This window comes from Acanthaster planci, linkage group LG12 (genome assembly GCF_054643075.1).
Source record: "Acanthaster planci isolate LZ-2023a linkage group LG12, COTS_SCS, whole genome shotgun sequence".
Taxonomy (NCBI): Eukaryota; Metazoa; Echinodermata; class Asteroidea; order Valvatida; family Acanthasteridae; genus Acanthaster; species Acanthaster planci.
This window is the reverse complement of record NC_141788.1, coordinates 12,169,529-12,186,284: the sequence shown is the minus strand read 5'-3', so window position 1 is coordinate 12,186,284 and position 16,756 is coordinate 12,169,529. Positions and strand designations below refer to the sequence as shown.

General features: G+C 40.7%; 2 protein-coding genes across 4 annotated transcripts in view; one reads left to right on the top strand and one right to left on the bottom strand.

Annotated features, from left to right (window-relative positions):
• Positions 1-147, bottom strand: part of LOC110988048 (terminal uridylyltransferase 4-like) — a 179,533-nt gene extending 179,386 nt beyond the window's left edge. The window contains exon 1 of the mRNA XM_087144097.1: positions 86-147. The gene's annotated coding sequence lies outside the window, so the exon portion shown is untranslated. The remainder of the gene's footprint in view (positions 1-85) is intronic.
• A 5,282-nt stretch (positions 148-5,429) lies between these two features.
• Positions 5,430-16,756, top strand: part of LOC110985312 (lysine-specific demethylase 4A-like) — a 178,095-nt gene continuing 166,768 nt past the window's right edge. For all 3 annotated transcript variants that reach the window (XM_087143837.1, XM_022246251.2, XM_022246250.2), the window contains exon 1: positions 5,430-5,588. The gene's annotated coding sequence lies outside the window, so the exon portion shown is untranslated. The remainder of the gene's footprint in view (positions 5,589-16,756) is intronic.

Genomic DNA, 16,756 nt, shown 5'->3' with positions numbered 1-16,756 from the left:
GGACTCATCAGAGACAAAGTCCACAAACGGCAGCGGCAAACTCAAACTATAAAGTACTATAAAATAAGCGAGCACCACCACTTACAGAGAGTCTGACGGTTTAAAATTTGCAGACGTGGACTTTCCTACACCAGTGTCCCAGGACGACTTGACAATAAATGTATTTGGTTTAAACGCAAAAGACGGTGTGTTTCCTCTCTACCACTCTAAAAACTGCAAAAACGAAGAACTGATCAACTTCCCTTTTTAGCAACAGTCAATCCGCTCACTTTTGTTGGATCAAAAATTTCTCTAAACTTATTTTGAGCAATATAGACAATCACAATGGTAAAAAATATCATGACTGTAATTGTATGACCCACTTTAGAACCCAACAAAAGAAGAAGACTGTGAAGGAGTATATGACGCTCCTTCCAAAAATGTGCAATCCAAAAATGCGAAAATGTTCTCAAGTTTGAAAACTCTAAAAACAAGCAAGACGCTTTCTTTGTGATCTATGCCGATTTTGAATCTGTGTCACAACCTGTGCCGACACAAGAAGCTAACACGGTCAAAACCCAACACCACTGTCTGGTTATTCCTACGCAGTCGTTCGTTTGTCTGCACAAACAATAAAACCTACAGAGGTGAAGACGCTGTTACTACTTTATAGAGTCTTTTACACGAGAAGTAGATACCATTAGCCGAACGTTTGCCAACCCGAAACCTCCGAGTCTACGCTGGTCGCCTCCCGTAATTTTCGGGACATAAGGCGCCCGGATTATAAGGCGCAGGGCTCGAAAATCTTCAGATTATGATTCAAAGCTTAGCGTTTTAGGCGCACTATGGTATAAGGCACACATCCACGTGCGTCGGTAGATCGTTGCAGCATGAAAGACTACCGCAACGGCTCGCCAAAATCATGGGCCCTTTGTGGGACTAGCTGGTTCATGTGTGAAGGGAGCATTGCGAGTTCGGCGAGGCTTATTCGTCCGCGGTTCCAGTTGCGTGACTGGTAGTTGGTTGCCTGCTACTATTAGTGTCAGATCTATGGCTTTGCACTGTCACCAACGAAAAAGCTTTCAGCTGCCTGACCGCCGGCCGCGCGTGGTATCGAACATGACTACCGTATCTTTCGCGATAAGGTCATGAAGGTCGAGCCCCGATTCTTTCAGGTCGGTTCCACCTTTCTGTTTTGATCTAGGCCTACGATGTTTCCAGATAACGAGCGATTTTTCATTCCAGAAGGATGCAAACTTTGTCAAAAACAGATCAGTATTTCTTCACATGAATCTCAAGTTTATTCGTCAAAGCTCAGCATATAAGCCCGGCGCCCGGATTAAGTCGCTCCGACCATTTTCACGGGCAAAATCAACGTATAAGCCGCGCCTTATATTCCGAAAATTACGGTAATAGGCAGTATTGAGATTAGAAAGATTTATTATACAGCATAGGGGTGTCGCCTGAGTTCGAAGGTAAACTTCAAAAACAACATGCTGCGTGTAGCACCTGCTGGATATGCCAGAAAAAGATCGATTCCACTAGAGACAATCAATGCCAATGTAAATTACTCCAGTTACCAAAAACCAAAGTTGAAAAATAGATTTTAGTTTTAAAAACACCAAGGGCTTAACCGACTATGTCTGCAAGAGCTGCTAAACAACTACCAGCAGGTTTAGAAAGGTCAGAGATCACTGATACATAACCGGCAAGTACAGAGGTCCAGCTCACGATTACCGCAACCTCGAACTCCAAGTCGTGCCTAACAAGACCCACAAACCGGTCATATTTCAAAACTTGAAAAACTACGATTCTCACTTGATCATGCAAGGCACTTCGACATCTACCAAAGTAAAACTTTTTTTATAGTTTGAATGTTCTGGAATCTGTGAAGAATTGGGAGATTAAAAAATATGTAACGAGGGTAGTTCCTTCGAAAAAGCAACAGTAACTAACCTGCATCGCTAAAAACTCTGAAAAGTACATCTCGTTTAGCTTGGGTCAACTGCGATTTATCGATTCGATTCATTTCATGGCCCCCCGTCTCTAGACAACAAGGTTAAAGCCTGCCCCCAAGACACTTTTAAATTACTCCGAGCTCGGTTTCCCAACAGCACAGACCTGCTCTTAACAAAAAGGCGTCTATCCTTATGAATACATCGACAGTTTCGAAAAATTCAAAGAGACACAACTTCCACCCAGAGACGCTTTTAATAGCTCTCTAAAACAAGAACACGTGGCTATCGAAGACTATGAACGCCCTCAACGAGTCTGGCAAACCTTTGGTTGTCAAACTCTGGGTGACTACCACGATCTCTACGTAGAAAAGGACACGTTGTTATTAGTGAGTGTTTTTAAAAACTTTTGCAACGTTTGTAGGACCTACTATGGATTAGATCCAGCCAACTACTACCCATCACCCGGACTATGGAGTTCCATATCTGCCATCGCCCGTAGTCCGCCGTCTGTCGCCTTTTGCTTTTTGTTGTGTCCCAATTCTGCCATTTACCAGTTCAAAACATGCCATTTTCCGTCGTGCCTCGTCCGTCGTGCGTCGCCCGTCGTGCGTCGTCCATCAAATGGGTTGCATAGGGCCTGCAAAAGCCGGGATTTAACATATGACAATGTGATGATTCAATTCACTTTTAATGATCTTTTCCTGATAGGCAAGAACAAATCCCACCTTCAAAGCATATATTAGTCCCATAATTAATGCCAATAATGCTAGACTACCCTTGCCCCTTAACAAGAAAATATCGCATTTCTGAGAATTAAATCAAGTGTTTTTTTTGGGAAAAACATTTTTAGCAAAAATGTTCAGACCAACATATCCACAGTCTTATTCTAATTTGCATACTGTAAAAATGTGCCGACTTGTTTTTTGTTTTATCAAATTCCAGAAAGAAATCTGCCAGCCGATACAGATATTCCATTTTGTCCTCTAAATTTCACCTTGAAATCCAGAAATACTGGACAGTGCTGTGGATAACAAACTGTTTATTAAATGTATTGTTGGGGGCAATTACCACTTGGTTTAAGTTTCAGAAAATGTGACGAGTTGGTTTTTGTGGGTGTGTATGCCATGGTGGATAGACCAATGAGAACAGGTTGTCCAGCACATCAGCATTATTTATGGGGCTAACAAGTAACGTTACTGTTTAAAAGACTTCTGTGAGCCTGCCTGCAACTCAAGTCATGTCTAATTTGGAGTATACAGCAGATTTCATCATAGGTATACCCGCCCTCAAAATAATGTTGAATCAGTTCGTCTCTTATGAAAACTATTAAGGAATCAAGCATTGTAAATATTTTATTATTTACATTATGTTCTGTGGGATATTGTGCACGGACAGACAGAAATATTACATAGGCTATAGACCTAACGTCAGGCCGTAAACGAGTAAAGTTACGTCTAGAGTAACTAAGTTATCGATGTAACAAAAACGGCATTGTTTCATATACACGTCACTGTACCGATGTCAATCTTAAAAAATGAAAGGACATTATTTTTTCTTTCAAGTGGAGTTCGGCGCAACTGCAAAAACGAATACATCTTCTAGTTTTACTGCTAAAATGAGAGTCAGGCACGATGGATCGATCGAACAAATACATGGACATGTGAAACGATCAAGGTTCAAAGTTAAAAATACCACTGCGAAATCGAGACAAAAAAAAAACGGACGACGCACGACGGGCGACGGCAGATATGGAATTCCATACCTCTCATTCCAGACTCTCTTGGGGCGCGCTGTTGAAACACACTAGCATTCAACTCGAGCTTTTCACGGACATAGATAAACACCTCGTCGTCGTCTTTCTAATTGCCATTCCCCTCGTCTTCTGAGCTTCTTGGAAGAAAAAATGGGGCATTTCATCCCCTTTTCCAGTTGTTATAGAAATTTTAACTTCACACTGATCCAATTTATTTTGTTATTTACACCTACCGTAACACTTAGGTTTCTATAATTCCAGTTCGCAGTGCTTTGGTGAACGTATGGCGGTATATTTTTATAAGCTGCTTTTAGGTTTATCCGTTGGAGACTCCAACAAGATCTGCAAACACTACATAACAAAATTGGCGCCTGTTATCAAAGGATGTGATGTGATCTGAAGTGAAATTAACTCTTTTATAGTGTTTACTAATATCAATGTGCCCAAAAAAGCCTACAAGGGGACTGTTCGTGACTAGGTGAAAACATTTGAAGCGAGATATGGGACGAAGAGAACCCCTGCCTTTGTGTTGGTCATTGTTTGATCGGAATCTCAGGAATTCTTTGCAGACTTCGGGGGGGGGGGGGGGTGTTAGGTAACAATAGTCTAGATTGTGTACATGTATACGGATTGGACAGGTAAGGGGGTACCTCTCCGCCCCATATCTTGCCTGGTATAGATGAAAATGTCTTATATACTTAATCGCGTCAACAGGGCACAAAAGAAAGCTTTTCCACTCGATGCAGAAAACCCAAAGAAATTCTTGCAAACAGAATTAATTATCTCAAAATGCAAAAATCCCTTTACCCCCAAAAAATCTTGACAAAAAGAAAGAATTTGCAAAATGCGAAGCAGAAAGACAAAAGGAACTGACAAAAAATGCATTTTTCATAAAATGCGAAAAAGCCCCAAAAAACTTGCCTAAAAACGCCTTTTTTCGTAATATGCGAAAAAGTCGAAAAAAATCTTGCCAAAAAGGCCTTTTCTCGAAATGTGCATGGAAAAACCCGAAAAACATCTTGACAAGAATGCCCTTTTGCAAAATGCGAAAAGCCCCCCCCTTTAAAAAATCTTGACGAAAAAGACCCCCCCCCCAAAAAAAACCCTAAGGAAAACAAAATCTGGTTCGGCTTCAATGCCGAAAGAGCTATAAATAAGTGCAGTTTTAAATATTGACCTGGAGGATGTTTTTTTCTCTCCTCCATCCGGGTGTGCGTTTCAACGAAATGACGGACCTACTTTAACGCGGATGTATTTCCTGGTCTGGCTTGGGTCGACCACGTACTGTACATGCACATGTACAGGTACAGGTACACATACACATGTACATGTACATGTGGATGTACTGTACATGTACATGTACATACGCAAACTGCTACTCGTACAGGGTAACTTCAACCTCGTTCCCATGGGAACTATCTTGCCGTGCCATGTTGGTTGCCACCATGCCTCGCGCATTGTATAATAATTACATTTATAATCTAAATATTGGGATATTTAAATTAGAACTTTAGTCAGCGTGTTTACCAACGAAGAATTTTACGGTGCACGGCGTGCAAGAGAAGGCGCGGGCGCGAGCGGCCTGCTGTTGAAATACGCACGCGACTGATGTTAAGCTCATGTATATTCACATTGAATAGCCAATCAGCGTCATTTTCGTAATCTAACGACCAGGGCTAGTAAAGAAACGCGCACGCAGTCGAGGATGGCGGTAACTTATTGTTACCCATACACAAACACGTACATGTACATGTTATTAAATTACACATGACGCTGCTTGGAATATGCGAACATGGCCGCCATTTGCCTACAATTTGGGACTAGGCCTTCAGAGCGATAGAAGTAACAAAGTGCCATTTTGATCTTAATTACCCAGGTCTTTGAATCTGAACTGGAAGGTAAGCTGGTTGATTAACTTGTGTTAGACGGATTTGTTCACTCACAGATCAAAATGTAGGTTAATGAAAGGCCAAAGCAGGCGCTGGAACTTACGTGTGATATTCACCGGGCCTCTGTTAGTCATGTTAGTTAAGCCCCGGCTATACATGTAGGCCCAGTCCTAACATGCCAAATGTGACTGAGCATTTGCTGTGCATGTACAAGTAGGCCTACATGTATGGTGACTTTACGTAATGTATACAGTTTTAGGGCAAGGAACATGCAATTCAAAATTTATTCCTCATGTCAGCAAGGCGTAACCTCCGAAACTGTGGGGTCTGACGTCCGCCCCGCTCCCTAGAGAACGGGGCGGACGACGCGTAGGACCCCATAGTTCGGAGGGAAGGCCTACATGTACGTGTCAGCATGAACAGATTAAATTTTCTTTCCCTTTTGGATGTTATGGCCAGGCCGAAGTAAAAACCATCAATATTTATAATCTTGAAGTTGAAGAAATTGTACTTGGCAGTTCTGGTGATATTTTTAATTAAAGAAAGAAATACACTTACAAAATACATGATAGAGTGGGGACTTCATGAAAAGAAATCTTTTGGAATTTTTCAAATGTGACATTGCATTGAGGAGTTACGGAACTTATGGGCAATTAAGCCTACATGTCATGAAATTAGGGGAAAACTTAGCCAAGAGGTCAAAGGTCATCTTTTGTTTTCTTATTACTGTTTTGGCACCACTGAGATGACTGCATGAATGAAGATAGTCCCTTTGTTGATCCACATACTCCATGGTATCAGCCTTAATGAACATCTAGTAAAGCTTTTGTATTAAATATGGCTTTGTAAATTGCATGGAAAACTTGAATTTGCATAACCAATTAGCTACTTAAGTGTAAATTCCCAAATTTACTTATTCTGGCATGGGGGAACCTTGGTCTGAAATGAAAATAATATTGATGAAAGAAGGAATGGTGTTCGAAATCTTGCTATTTAAATTTTCAATGAACTTCCAAATAAACTGACAAATTTGCATAATTATTCAGTTAATTAAGTATAAATTCCAAAATTTAGTCATTTTGGCATGGAAAACCTTGCTCTGAAATGAAAATATAGATTAAAAAAGGAAGTCTTCTAAATCCAGCTATTTGAAATTCCAATAAACTTCCAAATAAATTGACAAATTTGCATAATTAATTGGCTATTTTTCTGAAACAGATAAAGTGTTGAATGATTTTGGGGAAATTTTTAGATGAAGCGTGTGGCGGAGGTGAAGTTGAGTGCTGAGAAAGGGACCCAGGCCAAACTGTGCCGAAACGTCCATTTTCAAAATGGGGGCATGTGATTGTTTTGAGAGAAATTTCGCTGCACATTTTCTTTTTTTTTCCATGCACCTTTATTCTCAAAATTGTATGACAGATTATCTCATCAAGATTAAACTCTTCATTGACCATCTAATAACTGAAATCCGAGATATTGGATCCGGCGGAAAATGTGTGCAAAACAAAGAATTACCGAACCCCCCATAAATGAACGGAATCGCCCAACGAACCAACATGAATTGTAGTCACACTAAACATGTATAAACCCTCACAGTTATGATCAAACCCTCCTCTGACCAAAACCCTCAGTGAAATGCATAAATCAGCTGCGATGAGCTAGAGATCGGCCATGCGTTTTGGACTGACCGCGAGTATGCATACATGTACAGTACACGTGTACACTAGGGGTGTGCATTTGCGGGTATTTTTAGAACCGGGTACCCGTTTTTTGTTAACATCGGGTACCCGGAAAAGAGATCGCCTAATAACAAATGGCATTGCGCGCGACCCGGTGGATCATGTACCCGAAACACGGTTCTTTTTGGTACATAGGAAGCAAGCAGAACATTGTTCTAAACGTCAGAGTTAATCTCTCCTACCTTTTTATCAAACGAAATTGTTACCTTCAGTTCGCAAATTTTTTGTGGGTGCATGAAACAGAAAAACGAATCTTCACGGGGAACGTCAGAAAAGAGAACAGAGCTGCAAACCACCTACATGAAACACGCACATGCAAACGCTCAAAGGAAATGTCCCGGATGCTGCTTGACCACGTACACGCGGAACGCATGTGACGTGCACAAATGGTGAGCGCTGGTCGTGTCACGTGCGGACCAGATCAGTGCTATGTACGTCATGGGTTAAAAGGCTTAAAGTTTTATGTACAAAAATACCACCGTAACTCAAACAATGCCCACACCATTACATCCACTTATTTTAAAGTTTCTGATTAAAAAAAAACGCCACCAAAATGCTTCAAACGGCGTTAAAAGTATCGGAAGTCTATATAGGGTTAGCAGTCATCCCAAGTTCATTTCTTTTCTGACGAGGACCAGCACGTTGCATAATTATAAATCAACGTAGCTGCAACTGTGTAATCCTGGCTTTCAAGATGCTGAAACTAACCTGATTGCAACGCGGGCCCAATTGTAGTGCCCTTCAGGCAGTCCAATCGCTGACACTGCAGCGGCCATGTGACCGTAAAAAGAAAGGTCATGAGACCACACATAGGGAAGCCCAAGTGAAAAAAATAGCAGCGCTTCACGTTGTTAAATGACTAAGCGATACGAAAGTTTTGCCACACGAAGGTACGTACCACGATGAAGTGGTTTCGTTTAATAAATATTTTTTCAGGATAACTTCATTACCCTGAGGTTCAGTTGTTGAGATTTTAATGTATAAGTAAAAGTCACTTCGACAAGTGACATTTGATTGGCCAACTGTATTATGACTTGCACCTCTCAACATTTCCTTTTTTTTCGAGTGAAAAAATACTTGGATTTGAAATGCTTTAGTACACGTACATACAGAAAACATCATTCCTGCTCTTTTGGTCAATTCCTCATCCACAGTTCCGCTGAATCACTGAGGAAATTCAAGTTGCTTTTAATTTAAAAATAATTTTGAAACAGAATATTTCTTGGTATTGTAGTGTGTTGAGGGGGCTCCGCGTAGAGCCGGGGTATCAATTGTCTCTTGACAGACGAACAGATGCCCCGAGACACGGCTGTCTGATTTTGATGATTCTGGCATTTATTACAGCTCTCCCAAAATTTGAGTAGACTTCCAGTCAGTCACAGCAGGTACAGGTAATAAATGTGAAAGTGATGAGTGTCCCCCCTGATTCAAGAATTATCCCCTGGCAAACATATAGTGGTGAATCTCCCCTCGTGACACTCAGGGCGCCATGTCGTTTCGAGTGTTAGCAACACGTAACAACAACCCAACTCCCCAAAACGACAACTTTTTACGTACGTTCCAACGGAAGACCCCAATTCTATTGTTCTCCCTGACCCGAGGTCACACACCGTCTTCCCATATACAAGGTCTATTTTTAGAACATACATACAGATACCAGGTACTCAATTTAGAACAACGGAGCGCCCTCTCGTGATATAAATACAATTTACCAACGAGTTCAATAGTCAAATGTGTACGTGCTTAATACTGACACTTATTTGTTGCTGAAACCCTTCCGCTACAGTATAAAACTTAACTAAACTGGTTCTCTGACTCTTTGGGTTTGTAGCGCACATTTAGTGCTTTGATTATAAAAAGAGGCCGATCAACCGCACAATTTGTGCGTGATCACTACTTACCGCACGCTGTGTGGAGTCCCAGTACCGCTGGAATATAACACAGTCCGCTCTCGCTTCGTCGTCAATGCTGACATAAAGTAATTTTCGTTCATATTGTTTTATTTGACAAAAATACTCTTAATTCAAACAGTAAGCACTACTTATTCCGCACAAATGTCATTTAGGCCGACAGGGTTTGATAGTTACAAATACAGTCATGCAAGTATACATCAACAGCGCTTCCCCCTCATAAGACAAAACTCCTTTGGTCTCTTGTTCATATAGGTTTGGTACAGTCATTTTCGTAGTTCCGGATCGCGAAAATTATTCAGTAAGACTGCAGCTAAAAAATCCTCAAATTCGAGTGAAATATGGTCAGAAGTCAACTTTGTGTTTTGGATATACTTCAAATTTTTTTTTCAAAATCTAAGCTTTTATACTTGGACTCACAGGATCGATCGACGAAAGTGACGATGACACCTTTCCTAGTTCTGGATCGGTTTAGGATCGGGACAAAAACGTCTTCACAAATAAAACGTAACCATACGAAAAATCCATTTTCAGCCAAAACCATTGTAAAAAGTTGCTTTTCTAATAGAGAATCTTTTAATTTTGAGAAAATTATATGAAAAAATAAGAATTCCAATGAATTAAAAAGGTAGAAATTGCGTAAGGTTTGACTCGACTTTTCAACTGTACAGTGAGCTATCAACATTACCCTCCCCGCGCCGCACAGTTGACGAACCCATTACGTCACGTACATTTCTGCTGCGCCCGTGTAGTTGAGTTTGCAACGACTTTGCGTGGTAATGCCGCGATCCGAGAGTAGGGGAAAAGCTTGCAGTTTTCGGTAAATTACAAAAACGGAAACTCTAAAAAAGTCATTTTGATTAAGCAGACATTAGATGCAAAGGTTTATATGACTATTCGATTTAAAGAAATATTTAAAATCACACGTAGCGAGTGACCTATCGCCCGTGAAATTTAGTGGTTTTTTCGCTCTTGTGAACTAGGAAATTCCGGAACTAGGAAAACGACTTGCGGTACAATGGGCGGAGTGGGTAACAAAATTAGCTGTCGATCTCCGAATTAAAGTTTCATGTATGACTGCGGGACCGGGTTTTCATCGGCACGGTGGTTTTTCATGAAGTCTGTCCTTCAGTAAGAAATTTCACAGACATTTTATGCATGAATGTTTGTTCCTATTTTAATTACTTTTTTACGGGTACCCGGCCCGGAAAAATGGAACCGGGTTTTGAAATCGACGGGCAGGTACCCGGGTACCCGGCACAGGCCTAGTGTACACACTAGTCGGGCAGAGCTGTGCATGTGCACGTGTATAGGTTGGGAAGTGCACGACCTTTCAATGCTCAGACCCAAGAACTACCCCTCAAAGAATGGCGTTTCGCTGAAAAACCTCAAATCAAATTACATTCATATTTGGAATCCTAAATCTATAGGTGATCCTTATTATACGTAGAAGGCTGCTTTATGATTTGTCAGTTCAAAATACCGTTTTTGATGGTCTGACAAATGTAATCGGCTCGATGGTGCATAGCGTTGGTTGATTGTCAAGCAGTAAAGCCAATATAAGCTGAAGGTCTTCTTCTCTCCATGGTGACGTATTCTAAGAGATTAGACCAATAAAACCTAGCAATTTTTGACCGAAAGTGACTGACCCAAAAGCCAGAGTTTGCGAAGTTTGCCGAAAGTGCGTGCCAACCACTGTCTGTGGAGCGGAAGTAGTGCGTCTCATAGGAATTGTACAGCGGTGTGTGCGTCACACGTGTAAACAAATGAGAGCTGAAGTTTCGGAAACGTAAGTGCTCATGTGGGTGAACTGCTTCATGGTATAAAAAATACAATGTTACAAATATCCACAAGTCACCATAACTCGGGCACTTCCATGGTGTATTTCTGAAAAAAAAAAAAAAGGTCACAAAATACAGGGGCCACCAAATCCGCGCCTGTCATTGTCAATGGAAATCTCAAAATATAAGGTGCGCAGTGCTTTTTTAGGTTCTGGGGTTTGCAAAGTTGAGAATTATGAAAGTTAAAATGTTTAAAGCTTGGTGGATGTTCTCTTTCTGTGGAATTTGGGGTAAAGATATTTTTTTCATATTGGTAAAACTAATTCAGTATTATCATGTGTATGGGCCATGGCACAGCGTTTCCTGTGTATTGTCTGTGGGATTTTGTGCACCACAACACCAACATTCTACCATATTAACTTTGCTTTTTTGCACCCCCAAATGTGGCACTTGGGGCTTATGTCTCCCCTTGCCCCCCTAGATATGCCACTGTTTCTATCTGCCATGATCCGCCCAGCTGCGTCCCTTCCGCGCACCTCAGTCACATACCCAAATATAAACCCTAACCCGACATAATACTACAAATTACTACTTGTAGTAAAATGTAGTACTGAGTGCTGTCGCTTGTAAGAGGACATGACTTTATTGTTCTGTGAAGCCATAAGATACAATAGATAAGACAATGTATACAGTGCTGTGGCACTATGAATGCATGGCTTTATTGTTCTCTGTACAAGTAACAATGGAAGTAACCTAGCCAGAAATAGTAATCTGTAGCGCTAGGTTCTTCTGGCTCAGACTATTAGTATTTTATAGTACTGTGTAGTGTGAGCCAAACAATATGCTTGGCGGTTAGGGTTAATGGGACGGAGGGTTCGAAGTTGGTGATCCTGAGGGTATATGTTGGATGTACAAATAACTTAATCAGACAGTGGACGTGGGAAGTGCCAAGACATTTGAATAAATAAGTGATTAGTGGTGATGTCCAAATATCCATCACCATCTGTAAGTCGTTCTTGTTGGGTCGTTGGTTGGAACAATACTTTTTTTTTTACACATTGGGCCGGCCATACTTGCTTGACGTTCCTCGGGAGCGAGTCGGTCAGGTTGCGAGTCAGCCAGGGGGGCGAGTTGGTCAGGGGGGTGAGTCAGCCAGGGGGCGAGTTGACCTGACCCTCCTACATGTAGTTACAGATTTTTTCTAGATCCAGATCACTTGAAATAAAACTTCTTTTCTTCTGCTTCTAGACTACTTCTTATGTGTTCTACATTCTGAAGCAAGTTCAGGTGAAATGGAACTTCTTGTACAAAATTTTGTTCAGAAAATATCTAGAAAAGAATTTTTTGCCAGCCCAGCGAGATTTCCGTCTCAAACTTCGACATTTTTTAATGGTTTGTCAAACACGAGAGCCAAAAAATACAGGGTGATAAGTCTTTCTGTATGTGAGATTCGAAATACTTTTTCTTAACAGTTCTATAAACGTTTGCATCTAATGTATGTTTAACCCTTACAGTCCTCAGTCCACCAACAGGTGAATTTATTTATTAATTATTAAATGAATTTATTAAGCACAAATTCTATTCAAAAATATTCAAATGCGCTGTACAACCAATAACAGAAAAATAAACTTGTGTAATATAAAATTTCATCAGAATTCGAAAGACATAGAATCACTAAAAACATTAATTTATGATTAAACACAGATATTAAAGCAAAATAAATTAAGTACATAGATACAGCTGGACATTAAAGCCGTTGCAGAAGGGTGCAAACCGTTAAAATACTGATAAAAACACATCACAGCTCAAAAGGGATCCTAAACAGATGAGTTTTTAGCAGTGCCTTAAATGGTCTGAAGTCGTGGCATTTCGCACCTGAACTGGGAGTTGATTCCACAGATATGGGGCAGTTCATGTATGTAAAATGGACTAGTCACCTAGGCAGGTCCTACTACAAATGGATGAATATCAAAAAAGAATACCGTTACTCTGGTCAGAACTACAAAGACAGTATGGAGACCTACTGTAACCTGTTTATTGTTCAAAGCCAGTAGTAAGTCATTTTGTACCCTCAGTAATGCAGTTTCAGTACTATGAAACTTAAGATATGCTTACTGAAATGTAAGGAACAGATTATATGAAGTAAGATGCAATTGCAACTGATCACAACCAATTTTCTCAAGTCTCTTCGAGATAAACGAAGGTTAGGTTGCTAACTGGACAATAGGTTTTACCCCTAGCATCCAAACCTGTTTTTTTAGGAAAACATCCCAATTTTAAGGAAACAGTCATGATCTGAGTTATAAAGGGTAATAAAACATCCAAGTAATCCATCAACAAATGAATAGGAATTCTGTCTAACAAGCATGATTTTTTTTGATGAACCTTTAATAATTTTCCTCACACAATCTTCAGTGACATCATCAGAAAAACATGGAAAAACCAACATGTCATTTGCGTTTCGAGAAGAACATCTAAACTGATCAGTACTAGACAACCTACGATGAATGGAATCGACTTTACTCACAAAATGTCATCGGCAAGTTGAAAGTCATTAACACACAGGGGGTATTACTGAGGTATGGATGTTAAAACGAGATGCACTAATCTTGAAAAACCTTGAAAAGCGCAAAGCCCCAACGGCATGGGGTCTGGGGCCTGCTTAAGGGCCCCGGAAGATTTTGGATTCTAGATGCTCTGTGGTGCATTCTGGGGCAATTTCCAGTCCACATTCGTCTGTAATTTGGCCCCAAATCTGATTGCATTTACAATGTGAAATATTGGCTAGGATATTCTTCAGTTGACTGTGAAAAGGCAGAGTAAAAACAAGCCTCAAAATGCATCCTTGAATGAAAAAGGCCACAAGAAATATGTTAAGGCAAAGATAAGTTTACAATTTCCAGCTCATGTCATAAAAATGAAGCAACCCCTCCACCGGAGCAGAGTGTGGGGGCCACTTAGGCATGGCACGGTCCTTCCACTGGCGCCTGCGCACACTCGCACACTGTGCAAAACAATGTTGCACTGCGGGAACCAGTAACATGCACTGTGTACATGTACATGCTTGCGCAATACAATGTACGTGTACATGTACAAAACATACGCGATGGTTTTCCGGACACGCGGTGACTATGCATATTTAACGGTAGGCAGCCAACGATCACCTGAGATCTGATATCCGAATCATTCATTGGGCTGTGGCTTTAAATTACACGTTAACAAATTGGGAACTGGCTGCGACCTCTCTACATAGACTTGCGCGTAACATCAGGCTGTAGCCAAGTTATTTGGACCTACATGTAGCCTAGTTTCCGAAAAATATGCCCTCTTGCGTTAGGGAATTTCTACTTTAATAAACTGGTTCTCGATGCTACTACATTTTGAAAATGCATTACATGAGAGGAGAAGGACCAGTCCACACCAATACACATGCCTTACATAACGTGACGTCACGTATAGACTCGTGCTGCACTCAACTCTTGGTGTTCCTTGTCATTGTCAGTACATCATAAGCGTCGTCCGTAATTTCAAACTTGATCCACAAGCTGCGGTAAACCTCCTTTTAATTAAAGTCTTGAGAAAGTAGACATTTGGGGAAAAATACACTACTCAAAAAAGTATCAGGGCGGCACAAATTTTAGCAGGGCGGCCCAAAATTTTGGCAGAGAGTCCGCCCTGCTATTAAAACAGCCCGTGGAGAACACTGCATGTTTTTCATAGTTGTGGATTACACCACAAGTGCACACACATAGAGTGCGTTGGCGTACTCAACTACACCGGCATGACAGAAATGTACATGTGTGTGACGTACATGTAATGGATTCGTGGACTGTGCAGCGCAGGGGCCGTCATACACATGTAGTCGCTGATTGCTCGAAGTACAGGTGAAAAACTCGAGTCAAAACTTACACAAGTTTCACTTGTTAATTAACAGAAATTGTTATTCATGAACCGATTTTCTTAAAATCAAGGAGTTATTTATTAGAAAAGCAGCTTGCTACAGTGGCTCTGGCTGACTTTTTCACGAGATAAAATTGTTGCTATTCTGAACCAGTTAAAGTGACTCAGAACTACTGGTAGAAGTGTTGTCACTTCTGATGATCCCTTAAGTCCAGATTAAAAGCTTAGATCTTAAAAGTAATTTTATAGCTTTTACAATACGTGAGGTGGATGAATGACCGTATTTCACCGGAACTAAAGGATTTTGTCGCTGGAATCTGACCATGGAGTTATTTTTCAGATCTCGAATTAAGAAAGCAACTGTGCATCATCCACGCGTGCTGCACCAACGCACAGTACATTGCGATTGGAAGTTAACACCAAAATGGGAAAAATTTTTTGCATTTTTTCTCTTCCCAGAGAGTTCCTCTTCTTTTCACAAATTTTGAAAAAGTGTGCCAAAAGTGGGAAAATAATTTCACACCTGCTCACAAAAGTGGGAAAGTATTTTCACAGATTTTACCCCAAGTGGGAAAAGATTTTCACGCTTTTTCTCACAAATGGGAAAAAAATTTTCACACATTTTCTCACAAGTGGGAAAAGATTTTCTGTGGTAGTGGGGAAATAATTTTGCAAGCTTTCTTCATTAAGTAGTATTTGTGCATGTACATGTAGACATCAAGAAGTTTTTGTTCTCTGTGGTTTCAAACATGCGCATCTCTGAGTATGGAAAGTATAAGAAAATCAGTCTGAAAGTTCTTCAATTCTCAGGAATATTCAGATTACAGTTGACTCGCGGTAATACGAGCTCAGGTAAGACGAGACTCCAGTTCAGACGAGTATATTTGCCAGTCCCGACTGAATTATGCACATTCTTATGAAGAAAAAAATCAATAGTACGAGCTCGCGTGTTACGAGATTCCGTTTAAGACGAGCATTTTGGGGCCCCAGCTGTGTGCAAATGCATTGTTATCCGTCTAATTAGCACAAGCATTTTTTAAGGCAACTTGTCAATCAGTCAATCCATTGAATTCGGAAAGGCTCTTCCGTACATGATTGTGTACAGCAGTAAAGCGCTGCGGTTATCATTCACCAAGTGAAGCCCTCTACTGGCTGATCCACACCACCAATAACTAGTTCCCGCCCTTTTTGTGCAACAAGCGCAGCATTGATGTTGGTTACCACCTAAAATGTTGATGTTCTTAGGTGCGTGCGTTGTATGCCGATCTCATTGCGGCGTGCTGGGGATGTAAATAGCTCCAACCATGCATCCTCCAACCCGACTTGACCAGTTTCTCCGTTCTTGTATTGTGTTATTCTTTATTTCAAGTCTTCATTCATAAAAAGTACAGTTCTCACTTTCATAATCATAAACTGTTTTGAAATTAAATTCCAAACCACACGTACGCGCATACAATGTACATGTAGGCCTACATGTACATGTATGTACAGGAAGTTCTACATGATGTACGCTTAACGGTGCAGTCAATCAGTTACACATGTGACAAGCCGGACTGCAGCTTTTGTGTAAGACGAGGTCCGGATAATACGAGCTAATTTAGAAAGTCCCAAGGCCGTCGTATTAACGAGAGTCGACTGTACTTGAGAAAGACAGCATTAAAATTTCAACACAGTATTTTTCTTGGTTTTGAGCAAAATACAATGCGACAGGCGAAATCCAAGCTGGCATTTAAATTAACCCACTTGGAAGTTGGATGGATGCTCAACATGTGCACCGCGTATGTGCACATGTACATTTATCAACATGTTGTCATGTACATGTATGTGAAATACGTTTACATATATTG